The following is a 16,774-nucleotide window of genomic DNA, read 5'->3' on the forward strand; positions in this document are numbered from 1 at the left end:
ACCAACTTGGGGAACTTTAGCACAAAGAAGTTTCGAGAGGTCCCTTACATCGGCAAGCCATCACCTGTCGCCCGGAGAATAATAGAGAGTGGCATCATCAAGGCGGCCGGTTTTCCTCCAGCCATTCAGTGCCACGAGTTGATGATCGAGTGTGCCCGTCACTACAATCCGCAGTCCAGGACAATTGTGTCCAATGAGGGAAACACTTTGGCGTACCTTTCAGAGGAAGCCATAAGTGAAGCCTTCCATCTTCCAGAGCACAGGGACATGATATACAAGAGCATTGAAGGAGCCAGATCAGTGTACGATGATGATCCAGATGCTTGCCTAAGCATAATCAACAAGAACTGGCTACTCAAGAGTCGTCCCCGTCTGAGCAAAGTACCGAACACACCACACAGGATTGATTTCCAGGAGGAGTACAGAGATTTGATTACCATGCTCAACAGAGTTACAGGAGCACCTCATGCCTTCTATTTTGAGAAATGGATGTTTTACTTCATCCAGGTGATTGTTCAAGGAAAGGGTACAATACATTGGGCTAGAATAATTAGCCATTGCTTAGACGTACAGTTGAGAAGACTCAGGGCTACTAAGTCCTTCCACATGAGTTCATACGTCATCTATGCCTTAATCAGGAGCGTTGAGTACGCAGGACTACCTCACAGAGGAGTGATTGGAAGAGGACCCGGCGAGGTCAGAGTTTGTGAATCCTATACCTACTTGCATCATCCACCAGGGAAGAACTACAAGCTAATTAATGATACTTTCACGATGAACATCACAAGGACGTTGCAAGGAGGGATTCACAACAGATTATCTCAGGATGCCCAGGAATTCATTAAGAGGTACGGTGCTTGGTTCATTCAGTTTCCCAAGTTCACTTACATTAGAGTGTATGGATGTCCTTTACCTCCGTACATGTTGCCGAGGTACCCGACAGATAGAATTGTGTTACTTGAAGTAACAAGGCAGTTGGCAGCATATGTGAAGGCATTCAGACACAAATATCAGAATGGAGTTCAGGTACCTATTATTTTGGGTAATTCAGTTGAGGTATGTCCTAATGTCTTAGCCATGGATGACGTAGAGAAGAAGTTAGCCTTGTATCCTTTTTCATCTTTTGCTTGGAGGAATAGTTTTGATCCACATGGACATTTAGAGGAGACGGTCGGTAGAAGATTTAGACATGAGTACCAAATTGAAGATTTTATGATGAATCTCCTAGATGATCTTGAAGTGAAACGTAAGATACATTCTAGATTGCCTTTGGATTTCATCAGGAAATGTAAGATTTACAGAGTGGCCGACCAAGCTCAGGACAACGGCAGGCACATCCAATCTTCATATGATAGAGAAAGCAAAGCAATAAGTTTGAATTGGAATGAGCCCGAGGCCGTGGATTTAGATGATTTGATGGCACCAGTCTTGTCTTGTACTCGCAGATGGGTAGACGTTCAACATCAGAAGTTGAGAGAACAGGGCATAGCTATGTCTTTTACTTTGGAAGAAAAGCCAGCCGAAGGTGGAGCCAGTGTTAGTGAAGGCAATCCTAATCCTAGGAATTCAGGTGAAGGTAACCTTCGATGTGCCAGTGAGGGCAATCTCCATTCGAGAGGATCGAAGAGAAAAGAAAGATCAGAAAAGAAAGAGCCTTCCAAGAAAAAGCAAGGTGCCAACAAAGATCAAACACCAGGTACTTCCAGACCAGAAGATAGAACAGTTCGAGTGGAAGAATCCATGGAATCGATGGTACAAAATGATAGACAGGAGGAAGGACAGGCACAGCATGTTTCATCCGATGGATCTCTCCAAGACTATGATTTAGATAATGATAATGAAGTAACATCTCCTCCCAGACAAGAAGAAATAGTACACAAAGAAATTCAAGTTCGAGAGACAAGATCAAATATCCCAGATTGGTTGAAGGAAAGATTGACTAAGGTGATCGTAATTGAGGACGAGGACAGTGCAATTGATTTAGAGAGCCTTGTTGGACGTTCACATATGACAACAGAGAAGAAGAAGGCTACAAAGATGTCCAAGATGATTCGAGATGAGACTGGATCTAGAAAACTGCAGATAGCTACACCGGCAGCAGACAAATATGAGGGTGAGATCCTAGCAGAGGACTATCATATACAGACTATTGAGTTAGGACCTTCCACAGCAGAGCAGACTTTAGATGATGCCACCGACACATTTGAGGCATTGAAGGACAAGCTTAGAGAAGAAGTGGAAAAGAATAGAAAGCTTGAGAGAGAGGTCGGTGCATGGAGGACATATTTCAGTCACATCAATGAACCTTTGGGACGTCAGGATCCAGTTAGATCACCATTGCAGGCATTACCCCTTCAATCAATCAATGAAGCAGAAAGATTCAAGAACCTGGTCCAGCGTACATGTGGTTGGATGGATAGATCTCACACGGTGGCCATTGAGTTTGTTACAAGGATGTCGAAGATCACCCATCAGGCTATCCAAGTTCTTGAGATTATTCACAGATTGATGGCAACAGTAGCTGCATTTGCCCATACCAAGGACGTTGTCATCCCTGTCTTGAAAGTTATAAGACACACATCCAGAAGAATTTTAGCACAAGAGAGGATCTTAGAAGGTGATTCTCACAGTTTGTTTCAGTGGTCAACCTTACTTCATATAAAGAGTGTTCTCTTTGAGGACATCAGTGTTAGATGTGGTCAAGTTGAGGAGGTGATCAATCCGATCCAGGACAGAGTATTTGAGGTACTTCGTACCATTCTTGGTAGAAGGATCGAGGTCGAGACAGATGTGGATTTACAAGAATTTGAGGATAGAATCAAGATCATCTTTCGCAAGGACGCAGATGTAACAGATGAGCAGTATGATCAGATGTATGCCACTATGCTCCTGATTGATAGAACAAAGGAACTTGAACCTACTTGGGACACAGCTCTTCTAGATGCATTTGATCAGGTTATCCACTTAGAAGAGAGTATCAAGAATCTTCCCGAGATTCCAAGCACAGAAATCGAAGGAATCGTGACAAAATTCATTGCATATGCTAAGAAAGAGAATTGGAAAGGGAATAAGATTCTAGATGAAAGGTTGTTACAGATGACATGACATCTTATTTCTCATTGGTTGATACCTCCTAGATTTTTGTGCCAAATTTAATATTTGGCTATGTATTTAATGTTGTTCAGTAAAAAGGAGGTCATTTGTAACAAACCCTAATTAGGGTTTAGGTGTCATGATCTTGTCCATTGATTTACTTTCAATCTGGACCTTTCATTGTAACTGGGGATGCTATTTATACCCCCATTTACATTTCATTTGAGAATAGAAGAGTTAATAGTGAATAAGTGTAAGAGATAATAGTTGATGTAATAGAGAGATTAGAGTTAGAAGCAAATTTTATTTTGTAGCAAGATTGAGTCTTGAAGAGAGAAATTCAAGCAATTGTTGTATATGATGACTTGGAAATCAATAAAATATTGAAGTTATGGTGTTTTGTTGCAAATTTCTTAAGTTATCTTCATGGTTGTTGGATGTACTTGAATCACGCTCAATCAGGGTAGTTTGTTAATTTGAAGGACTAAGTGTGAGATTTGATATTTGGTAGGATTCGCAATCCAAACCACTAGCTTCTTGCTGATTGTAGGAACGCCTTGCGTGGTCGACTGGAAAACATTTTGAGTCCTTAACCTTCAAGCATTTTCGCATCTAGGATATGTACCTTCGTAGTAGTGTCCTTGGTCTTTGATGCATTGAACACCATTATTACCTTAGAAGATCGCACTAACTTCAGTTGAGTTGTTATCTTATGGCAAAATTGAAGTTGGTTGAGTCTTGCCAAATCTCATTCATGCTAAGTCGTTCATAGGGTTAGGTTAGATTAGACTTCCTTAAACCCTGTCCTTTTTCCATTTTTTTTTGAAAGTTCCTTTTAGATTAGTAAAATCTTCGAGCCTTTGAATCCGTAAGACGCCTTGAAGGAAACAGCAAATCACATCATACCACTGGAGCTTGTCCACACGTAGAGACCCTACATCAAAGAACCTTGGAGTCTACCTAACTGATCCTTTACGCGAATCTTCAGCAGTTAGAGACTATTTTCTCAAGAGAGGATAAGATGCCTATTGGTATTTTATTCTGTGTATGATTGTGTACAAAATACACGTCAACACTAACCTATCACAAAAAGGTTAGGAATGCTCAAAAATTGAGCATTTCTAACCTTATTTCTTAACCTTGCGGGCCCCACTTTATCAAGAAGGTTAGAAATGCTCAGTTTTTGAGCATTCTTAACCTCTTATAGATTTTATCAAAGAGAATTTTAAAAAAAAGAGAAAAGTAAAGGAAGACTGCAAACAAGGTTATGAGCATTCAAAACAAACCATTTGACATAGTGCCTCACAAAGATGCCATCTTATGGCTGTCAAAATTGCAGTTCATGCACACAATGGAGTTATTGAAAACATTTTCACAACTACCAGCAGTATATTGATCTTCAGGCAAGCTGAATTTAATTGCACAATATTGCACTTCAACCTTGCAAATATGGAAGTCAAGACAACGCATGTGAACTGTTTGGGTTGGTTTGAAGGCAGCGTGGGAGTTTGAATGGCACATGGAAATTGTTTTTTTTAACTACTGGTCAGAATTCCTCAAAATAACGTGGTAACTGTTTGGCAAAATTCCTCAAAGTATACCATAAATGGCACACATTTTAATTATTTGATAGAAATTCCTCAAGGTAACGTGGTCTCATGTAAATGGTGCAGGCAGCGCATATCAAAGTTTGGCAAAATCCCTCACAGAAACGTGGTCTCATGGCATATAGATGTGACAATCCGTGTGGACTTTAGTAGACGTTGATTCCAGCAGGGGTAGTGTTTGACATAGTTCTTCAATGGTGTTGCAATTCATGAAAAAGGTGGACGCACAGACCCATGCATGGCATGAGAATGAGCAAGTTTGATTTTCACAACCTTTTCTAGCATCCTCCGTGCCAACAATAAGATAGAATCAATTGATCCATGGCATAATCTCTAATAAAAGAAAATTGAATTACATATGCGCAGATAGACATAAATATGAGTGAAGAAGAATAAACAAAGCAAGCGAGTTGTTTGACTAAATGTTCAAAGAGAGGTTTCCTCATGCAACGCATACATTGCGAAATCTGCACAAAAATGAATTTGGTGAAAGGGTAGTAGAAACTCTCGAACAAATGCAATGCACAGAGCACCGAAGTGGGAGTTTGGAACATGTTATGACATCCATCAAAGCACAATTTTAATGATGTAGTAGGCATGAATGTGAATTGTATAAGCCTGGGGGAGGCATGATAACAGTATGACAAAATACCCAAAGCAAATAGTCTCATTTCATGCAATGATTGCAAAGTACGCATAAGATTAATCTGCAGAGTATAGAGGAAGAAAGTTGCAACGATTCTTGTTTGAGAAGATTTATATTCCGTTTAGGATAGAGAATAGAGTGTAAATTGTTTTGGCTAAGTTGCGGATGTTTGTTAAAATAGGATTGTGAGGGCGTCATTTTTATTTTGGCATAATGAAATATAAATTCCATAGCCCCAATTATGCTCCCATTCTTAAATGTTCACATTCAGATATTGGAGATACCAAGTTGGGAAATGTAAGTCTTGCAGACTTCTAGAAAACAATGGAAAGGGAGGATAAGACTTTGACAACTCAGAGATTATTAGACAGTGGACTAGCTCATGCAACAGGATATCCCACATTGGTGCAATGTCCAAAGTTAGTTCTGGAATTCATGAAAGAATTTAATCTTGAGACAAAAGAAATTAGGATGACAGAAGGTAGTGTGGTCGCCAAACTTGATCTAGTTTCCATTGCTATAACTTTTAGGTTACCTTTCAGAGATCAGTTCACAGAGATAATAAACATGGAATATGCCGAAAGTTATTTTATCAATAATGAAACCCAGTGCTTGAATAACATAGCCAGAAAGTGGTTAGCAAAACCAAGGAAAGGAAAAACGCAGCTTCCTAAAATAATTCACAGGTCTTTGCTGATGGAAGATATCGCTAATATGGTTATTTTCTTGAATCGGGTCACAGGAAATGAAGACTCCAACGACTTGGAAGGATGGATGTTCTTATTCATTAATATCATATGCGAGGGCATACAATTCATTAATTGGATTGAGATTATCAACGATAATCTTTGCGATCAGTTACTCAAACTAAAGGACAATCATAACTTCTACATGACATCGTACCTTGTCTATGCTATTGTTGGGATGAAGAAATGGCCAGGATTAAATGTTGAAGGCATTTATGACGATATGACCCAAATTTACAATTATCATCCACAATTGTAGTTGGAGGAAAGTTATAATCACTTCAGGAGGATTAATGATGCTTTTACTATGTTGACAGTAAGAGAACTGTAGGGAAATATTGGACTCAGAATATCCTCAGAAGCAACAGCATTGATTTTGAAATATGGTAGTTATTTTATACAGTTTCCGAAGTTCACATACATTTGGATAGGCGGGTATGATGGCTGCCCTCTCATGTTGCCAAGGTTTGTTGAAGATAAGTTGGTTCTCATCGAGGTTTGCCAACAGATTGCACAAGTCAACAAAATTTGCCGTAATAAAAGAAAGGGTATCATTTCTTTTCCCATTGGACTTGGTTATTATAGCTGTGAGAGCCATTCAGATGCTCAAAGTATCGAAAGGTCTATAGCAAAGATTCACCTGTATCCTTATGAGATGAGATTTCCCTTTGATAGCAAAGGATATGCTAGAGGAGAGTTAGAGCTCGGTGCTGGATTTGAACACTTTCTTGATATGGAAGATTTTTGGCAAGACTGCGAAGATGATTTTGAAGTGCAGGAAAGAGACTGGATGAGATTTTCTATTAAGCAAATAATTGATTATAGAATTGAAATAAATGTAAATGGCATTGAAGATGACGAATCTGATTTGATCGATGGTTTTTACTTTGAAAGGATTCAGCTTCTTCCACTCCCACCCATCAATTGGTCAATTTCAGTAATAAGGAGTATTCAAGAACGATCAGCTTATGTGGTTCGAAGGACTCTCGAATGGGTTAAAGGCAAGAGGATTGAGTCTACGACAACTAGACCTTCAAATAAAGCTAATTCCTCAAAGGATAGAAATGGGGCATAGGGAAGTTCTTCAATTCCAACTAATTCGCAAAGATCCAATCCAGAGATGGGTTCACACCAAAATGTTTCCAAAGAAGATGACGATGGAGAAGATCCAGAAAAAGGCAAGGATCTTGCCAAGGCATGTGAAGTCAACTTTGTCATTAAGAAGAAGAGATCAAAGACAAAGGGAAAAACGGTGAATCTTGTCCAAGAGCTTGAAGATGAATTAGAAATTGCTTCACCCCAACATCCTCCCAGTATTGAAAGTCAGCAATTTCCTTCCGTCTCACCAACTATCATTATTTCTTCACCCCAATAGGATGTTTTTTCTATTCATGAGGAAGTTGAAATAAACGATGCTCAAGCTGAAATTCAATCTCTGCCCTTCCCAAATAATTTAGCATCTTTAACCTCTGCATATGTGAACAATCAAGAATCATTGCCATCATCCTCATCATTCTGGTTACAACAGAGTTTGCAGAATAAAAAAGAGAAATGTTCAGCTGGTAACTCCTAGTTTTGATGCAGTCGCAAATGTACTTCACAAGACAACTAAATCCAAGAAAACCAAAGTTGCATCCAGATTGGGGATTAATCCATCCTCAGGAAACTTATGTGTTGAAATAGTTTAGCCCATTGTTGAAAAAGATATAAACGAAGCTAATGAGGCTGATTTTAGTATGACACAGTTGGATCTAGGCCCTACAACACATGACGGAGCTGTTCATAATTTTCAGATTTCAGCAGCTATCCTTATCAATAAAGCAAATAAAGATAATGAAACTAAAGATCAACTTAAGCAACAAATTCAAGTTCTTTCATCCTACATCAAATCAATTGTGGATTCTTTAGATACACAATTGGAGTCAGCCTCAACTTCTACATTGGCACACACTGGAGGAATTATTGAGAAAAAGGTGATAGAAGATATACACAAATGCAGGAAACAGAGTAATTTCAACAAATGGACAAGCAAATGCTCTTAATCAAGTTTCATGACAGAATCAATTCTGAGTTAACAAATGTACAGGTGTCAAATGCAAATAAGATGAAGAGATTCAGTGTTGTTTTAGTTGCCTTAGAGGCTTGTGATATGTCTTCATATTTTCGAGATTTGGTCAATATTCCAGATAACCAAGCAACTGTCAAACTAAAAATGGATAATGTGATCATTCCCAGGTACAAGTTCATGGTGGACGCGCTCAAAGCATACAAGTCATTCTAGGCCAGAGCACTAATTCAACGGAAGAAAATAATCAGTTAGCATGCTTTTTGGGATATCGAAAGGCAACACCATGTTCACATCTTTGTATATTTTGTTTTGTTATGTGATACGTGGTTAGTCTTTAGTTTATTGCTGATTTTCCATAGCATAGAGTCAAGGTTAATAGGTTGATTATTTCTGCGTATAAATGTGCTAGTTATTAACTTATTGTAATTTGCGCAGAAATGAGTTAGTTAATAACTCAGAATCAAGTTAGTTATAAGGTAGTTATTTTGAGAGACTATAAATGCTAGAAACGTAGATGAAAGGACTTTTTGGATTTTATGATTTTGGGACAACTGAAAAATTTGGATTGTATTATTTCATCATTTTTTAATACAAGGCAAATTGGGAGTGCTCCTATGATTGTTAAGTGTTCATTTGCTTGATGTTATGTGATTTTCGTATGATATTACAATAGCAAGCCTGCAAATTACTTTCCCAATTTCATGAAGACAATGGTCATATAACATTACTAGTTTCTTTGGTATCTTAGAAATATATAAACGTTATGCAAATTAAATGTTTTGTATCACTCTCTCCTCATGCGTAGTCTAGAGTTGATAGTGACAGGTTTAAAAGTCAATGGAATCCAAGTGGCAATCATATGTTTGTTGTGAAGATTCCCTCTAAATCCATTCGTAGTAATCCTCTGTTTTCATTCGCAAGGTTAATTATTCTAAAAAATGCAAATATCCCTATCATACGAGGGAGCTGCCCCTCTCAAACGCAGAGGAAGATCGTGCTCCACAGAATGATCTCTCCAACTGTTGGGAACTTTTTGTCGCTCCTCCATTGGGCACATAGTTAAGATTTTCAAGTGACAAATATGTTTACCAACAGGTAAAAAGCCATGAATGACAAAATACTGTTCCAAAAGTCATTACTAAAAATTATTTTGTGATTCATTTGATAGTTGTGGATTTAGAAAGCCTAAATGTTTATTATCATAAATATTTTTACTAATGTTTATTATAGTGTTCTATTGATGGACAACTATGGGATGGATTTAGTAGCTTAGGGGTCAAATGTTTCTAGCATTGTAGAATTGTAATCTCTTTTATCTTATAATTAAAATATTATAGGCCTTAGCCTTTTGCTTAAAAAAACAAAAACTATGGGATGGATTTTTTACTAGCTGACATAGTAAAGGTTATTGATGTACAACTAAGGTTATCAGGTGTTCACTGGACTTCTTCTTTGCAGGTTCGTCTCCATTAAATGCAGTTACAACTGCAATGCCCTATTGGGCTTTTGGTATGTTTGTAGATGCCTTCTTTGCAATTTGTTGTTGCAGCATTGTATTGTTTATTGGCCTTTAAACATTTTCCACATGCAAATCATCTACAATAGTAAGCTAAAGTATCAGCCTGTTGAGCTTTGTTGGTTATGTATTTTATCAAGTAGTGAAATTTGTTTACCATTGAATTTTAGTAATTTTGGTTCAAGGTTTAATATTTTTTTGGATTCATTGTTTTGGAAGCTCTTGGTAGGTTTGTTGGATTTATTCATTTTCTTTACTATTTCAAATGGGATATAGGGATACAATTTTCTTTGGCTTCAGGTTAGTAGGTTATTGGGGGTTCACAAGACTTCTACATCTTTGCAGGTTCGTCTCCATTAGATGCAGTTCAGTAGTTCACTAACCTCATAGGACATACATATACATTGCCCTATTGGGCTTCTGGTATGTTTGCAGATGCCCTGTTTGTTTTGCAATTTCACAGGACTTCTACATCTTTGCAGGTTCTTCTCCATTAGATGCAGTTCAATAGTTCACTAACCTCATAGGACATACATCTGCAATGCCCTATTGGGCTTCTGGTATGTTTGTAGATGCCTTACTTTGCAATTTGTTGTTGTAGCATTGTATTGTTTATTGGCCTTTAAACATTTTGCACATGCAAAAATCATCTACAATAGTAAGCTAAAGTATCATCCCGTTGAGCTTTGTTGGTTATGTATTTTATTAAGTCATGAAATTTGTTTACCATTGATTCATTTTCTTTACTATTTCAAATGGGATACTAGCATACAATTTTCCTTGGCTTTAGGTTAGCATATTTTATAGAATATAGGTTGAAATCCTATTTTTTTAACTCTGGAAAAGAGTGCGAAGATTATTGAAGTTGAAGTGCTTGATGAGGTTGATATGAATGATTAAAAATGGGACCTGGTACATATATGTGCCGACTTTTTAGTTTGTTTTTATCACTTTTTTGTGTGCCTTTGTTTTGTGTGTTTCTTGTGTATGCATTTCATTCCATTTTTGCTTTGAATATAAATGGATTTTAATTTAAAATTGAGATTGATAGGTTGAGTCATTTGTGTGATTGTTTTCTCTCCTCTCTAAAAGATGCTATGCACATAATTATTTTGTCTAACAAATAGATTACAAGTTGGTAGCATGTTGTATGAAAAAACATTGTAGATGTACTTGGTTGCCCTTTGAACAGGTAGGTTGAAGGCCACTCTTTCAAGAATGGTTGTCCAACAGTTTGATAAAGAGGAGATCCAAAGAGAGTTTAACAGTTTTTGAACTAGTTATTTTTTCACAGTTTGGTGGGAGAAATTGCAGGAGTGACATTTTTGCTGTGTATTTAGAGAAGCAAGGGATAGATTTAGGTATTGACCATTTCTTTAATAATATTTTGGTCAATGCAATTGACCAAACAACATTGTAATATGTACAAATATACTGTTTAATATTAAAAAAATTAATTAGAAGGGACTAAAAAGCCCCTTCTAAGGATCGAAAAGTCCCTTCTAAGGACCAAAGGGAATATCCAATGGCCATGTGTGTTTGTGTGACAACTTAAACAATGGGCAATAGGCCTAAGCCATTCTTTAAGATTTATATTTCATTTCCTTTGCATTTTTGAATAATTTTGGTTAAATTTTAATTTTTATCTAAGAAGTTACAAAATAAAATTATCAACATTAAGGTTACTGTTGGAGTTATCTTTTATTAGCTAATAATTATTTATTTAATTATTAGTCTCTCATACTCCATGCTTAAGCTAAACTTAAGAATCTTATAATTCTTTAGGGTTTTCACCTTTAGGGTTTCGAGTATCCTTTTATAAGGATTCTCTCTTTGTATTTTTATAACAACTGTAATTATTGAATTGCATTCTTGTTGCACAATCCATATGACTCTTTTTTTCTGGATCTCTGAATTCTGGCTTCCATAGCTTTTTTGCAGGTGATCTTTGGGAGCTGTAGAGTTGATTTTTCCTCAACTCCAATATTGTATAAGAGCTCTAGATCTGCATACCCCCGTTCTCTTGATGAGAGATTTTGGGTCTTGTTCTTCAGATCTGAGTATTCAGGGGTTTGTGCAGTTGTTTTTTTTTTTTTTTCCATTTCTGGGGGTAACTGATTTTTGGTATATTTTGGTGCCAAAAGGACCTCGCGATTGGATTCAAAAGGTCATTTCCACGAATTTTGATATATAATTCGACCTATTTCAATGACAGACATCTAGGGCATGATTTTTTATTGGCAAGTTTTTTGAGGCACAGAAATCCGTACGACTATACCTGCAAATGCATCAAAAAAATTTCGTAAAAAAAAAAAATTACCTTTATTTATGCCCTACAAGAGGGGTTTTGTTTTGGTCATACGTAGGTGCTTTTTCAAAAACCTTATATCGTCGGAAAACTCTTTTCGAGCTCTATCCAGATCTGGAGGTTTGAACTTTTGATTTTGGTTTTTTATGGCGTTTTTTGCTGTCAAAGCTAGAGGTTTTGTTTTGCACTCCGGGAGACATCAATTGAGCATCTGAACTCCGTTTTTCGAAAACTTTATATCATTGAAAAATTTGTTCCGTGTTCTTTCCATTCATATGCGTTTTCTTTCTAGATTCTGCTCTAGGTATATTTTATTCAGTTTTTATTATTTTCAGCATTCTAGTGAATATTTTGGATGTTTCAGGTCCTGGGATCTCCTTTTTTGAGTAGTATGTTTCGTCTTTGGTTGTTCTTTCTGTTTCCAGTCTTTTGTCTCTTCTAATCATTGTAGCATTTTATTTATGCAAACACACTGATATAAAGTGCCACCATGCATTGTATATTTGGGATCTTGCACATCTTGTGCCTTATTGTACATGAACTACTTATAAAGTGTTATGGGGGGGTTGATGTTTGCCTTTGTTTGCCATCTACCTTTGTCACGTGAGTGTTCCTTCCACGACATTAGCCTTATGATGTGTGTCAAGTGAGTGTTCCTTCCACGACACTATGCACTTTCTCTGCACCTTTGATGTTTCTTGGTTCTTCGTTATGCAATTCTTGTTGGTCGTTATTTTCAGTGTACATGTCCCTCTCCCTTTCCCTTTTCAACATTATGGGGAGATTTGTTGTATGCCATCTGTATCTTCGAGTTCAGTTGTTTGTCTTTGTTTGCCATCTGATTCGAGTAGTGTTATTTGAGGGCATTGATTATAGTCTTCTCTACCTAGTCATTTTCTATTTCAGTGGAGGTTCTTCGGATCAACAGTTACTCTTCGACAGTGTTTGCAACTATTTCATGTCTCAGTGGTGTTCTTCATGATTTTATTTGTTCCCATCTTCTAGAACATTCTTGTTTGGAGGCTTCTTAGTCCTTCACTTGAGCTTTCATCTCTTTTTGGAGAGGAGTTTTGTTCCCACAGTGTTTTCTCCTTTTTCTCCACTTTACAAAAAAATTATTGTACTTGGGTACTTCATTAGGCCTAGTTGTCGGGGCCCATTGTTGCTTTCCTGCATTTTTTACATGTTTTTTTAATCTTTAGTTGTTTTTTAGCTACTCCCTAAGTTCATCTTAAGGGGGTGTTGGAGTTATCTTTTATTAGCTAATAATTATTTATTTAATTATTAGTCTATTATACTCCATGCTTAAGCTAAACTTAGGAATCTTATAATTCTTTAGGGTTTCACCTTTAGGGTTTTGAGTATCCTTTTATAAGGATTCTCTCTTTGTATTTTCATAACAACTATAATTATTGAATTTCATTCTTGTTGCACAATCAATATGACTCCTCTTTTTTGGATCTCTGAATTTTGGCCTCCATAGCTTTTTTGCTTCTCCTTCTGTGGCAGGTTTGCATGCAGGTGATCTTTGGGAGCTGTAGAGTTGATTTTTCCTCAACTCCAATAGTTAGAAATCACAAATTTGAAAATAAATTTATCAACATTAAGGTTAGAAATCACGAATTTGAAAATAAATTTATCATTTATGAATCACAACACAAAACCCCCTTAAGACTTGACAATAGATAACCATAAATAATTACCCTTAAGAAAATAAAATTTACTAATTTTATGAATACAGGTCACGTCGTAACATGCCACCATAATTATAAAATGTATATTTCAAATTTGCACATATTAACATTATTTCAAATGACTTAAATAACCAAAGACATTGACCTATTTGATCAATCACATCTTAACATTATATGTAATTTCCATACCTAATTGCTTTTAGAGCTTTAAATAATTTGTATTTTTCTATCAATGCATCACAACAAATCGCAAATTATGACAACTTGACATGTAATCTAATAATTATACTCATCATATCTAAAGATATGTTAATGAAAAAATAAATGTATGGATTGTGTTATTTTGTGTGTTGTTGTGTTGTTTCATGTGATGTGTTGTTTGGTGTGGTGGTCTTGTTTTGTGGTTGTCTTAGGTCAATTAGGGGAGGCTATACAAGCTTCCACCTTCACGTGGTTGGCCTTGTTAGCAGAGAATGAATAAATATTTTTTAAGCTAAGAGAAGCTTTTGTATAACTATTTTGATTTGAAATAAACAACATTTTATTATTTTAAGATCGTTCATGTTATATGCATGGTGAAATTTCCAAATTAAGGAAAATTGTGATCTCACAGCTAAATTATAGAAATGCATTTTAAGTATTTGTTATAATCTTAATTATAATAATAATAATTTCTTTTATGATTTAAAATGTTGTTTAAAGACTACATATTGTTAGTGTATTTTTTGACTTTGATAATCTTGATTATAATGGTAATCCCCTTGATATGGTTCAACCTACCCATGGAGAATAAAAACATTTTCAATAATAGGCATATATACACCACTTGGTAACCAAAGGAATGCTTGCTTAGTTCTATAAAATTGTTAACAATAAAAGTTGGTAGAATATTGAGTTGTTAACAATAAGATTCTCCTATTTTTTAGTCTTCTTCAACTCATAATGTTTTTTAATCCTTATTTCCTTCAAAGCTTTACAATAAACCTTTAAACTCCTAACTACTAAACTCATTAGAGATTCCCCCTTCAAACAAACTCAAACAAAAACTAGCAGTTTAATTACCTGATAGTATGTTAACACCAAGTCAAAACAAAATTGTTGAACATAAACTTGAAATAGTAATCTAAAAGTAAGTGGCTTAACAACCATTTTTATTGTTCACAAAACTCTCTCTCTCTCTCTCTCTCTCTCTCTCTCTCTCTCTCTCTCTCTCTCTCTCTCTCTCTCTCTCCAGTACCAATGCTAGTAGTTTAATTACCTGATAGTATGTTAACACCAAGTCAAAACAAAATTGTTGAACATAAACTTGAAATAGTAATCTAAAAGTAAGTGGCTTAACAACCATTTTTAGGGTTCACAAAACTCTCTCTCTCTCTCTCTCTCTCTCTCTCTCTCTCTCTCTCTCTAGTACCAATGCTATTTTTAAGAGACATAATAAAATGTAAAGTAGGGTAGGTACTTTACCTCTGTGCACTAAATATGATCTCCCAAAAGGAGATAAACAACAGACCCACAACAAACAAGCAACAAAAACCCAACAAGAACTACTTACATATTTAGGGTACCGGTAGCTACTGGTTCATGTTTTGACGAAGTTCAAACAATTTTTGTAACTCTTTTTTTTCTTACATAAATTTCTTGTTGCCTCGAGTCTTAGCACTAGGACCTTGATGACTGGTATCGGCCATCTCCCCAACAACAATTATATTCACATGTTGATCTTCTTTAATTCCCTTAATCTTTTCATGAAGAATGTGGATGGCCTCATCACTATTTTGAATCATCTATTTCCCAAGAGTAGCATTTTTCTCCAAATTGTCGATAATTTGTTGCATTTTTCTCTCCATACCTTGCATCATGCCATTAAAATCATTTTGTAATTTTTGAATTCTTTCCTCTAACAAACTTCTCAAAGAATTCACATCCTACTTCACAACATAAGTAGCAATTTGAAAATCACCAACCTCATCAGAGCCCAATTAATTAACATTATCCTTGTTGAGAACAAACCTATTATGAAACATTTTAGCCACAACCTAAATTGACCAACCACATTCTCCTTCTCAAGGCCCAAAACATTGTAAATGTCTTCCCTCTTATCTATGAGGTCTTTAAGAAAAAGACCCACATTATCACCATTGGTATTGGGAACTCCAAACATTTTCAATAAGACTATCATGGCTCTTATTCAAATCCTCAACAACATTCATATCTACCTTCACCTTGCCCTTTGAAGGTGTCATGTCTTTGTCAACCCTTGTCAAACCAAGTTTCTCCTTACCTTTAAAGAACATAGAACCTGTATCAATTCTAGATTCCTTCTTTTTGCCCTTCTCCAAGACATACATGCACCCAAAATCCTCATCCCCTATTTGGAAACCATTAGACCAGGAAACTTGGGTCCTTTTCCTTCTAGTAGATTTTACATTTTTTTTCCTTAATCCTTCTCCTCAACTCTTCATTCTGTATCTTCGTCTGACTCACAACTTCTTCAGTACCAAATTAGACAAGATCTCAATGCCTAGTCTTCCAACCCCTAGTGGGTCTTTTAGAGGGAGAGGGAAGGGCTTTAAAGTGCTTTAGAATCAATAAAATCAAATCCTAATGTAGGATGGAAAACTTGGCACTCTTAGCATGCTCTTTTAACTTAAACTCGAATGAGGCGAACAAAAAGAAAGGAAATGACATGACAAGCTTATGGTGGAAATGATTAATTAATATAAAACGAGTACCATAAATCATAGTGAAATGACCATCCAATGTGAAATAACACATCAAGAATTCAGCTACTAATAGATTTACTATCATAAATCCCATTTGAAAATTTGACAAGTTTGTTCCTTTCCTTACCTTTAAAAAACATCTTCAGTGCTTCATCTGATGCTTGCTTGTCTTTAAAAATTTTCCTCCTATTGGTGGAAAGGCCTATAATTTTAAGCAATCATTTTTTTAGTGGTAGCCATCTATTTGCCATCAACCACTAAAGTACGATCCTTCCACCCTTTCACAAATATTTTGGTCATAGCCATGCAATTTTTCCATGTAGGTAGTAATACCCCTGTGGTCCAGAATCCTCCATATCTTTTCTTTCCTCTT

Source organism: Cryptomeria japonica, chromosome 8 (assembly GCF_030272615.1).
Source record: "Cryptomeria japonica chromosome 8, Sugi_1.0, whole genome shotgun sequence".
Taxonomy (NCBI): Eukaryota; Viridiplantae; Streptophyta; class Pinopsida; order Cupressales; family Cupressaceae; genus Cryptomeria; species Cryptomeria japonica.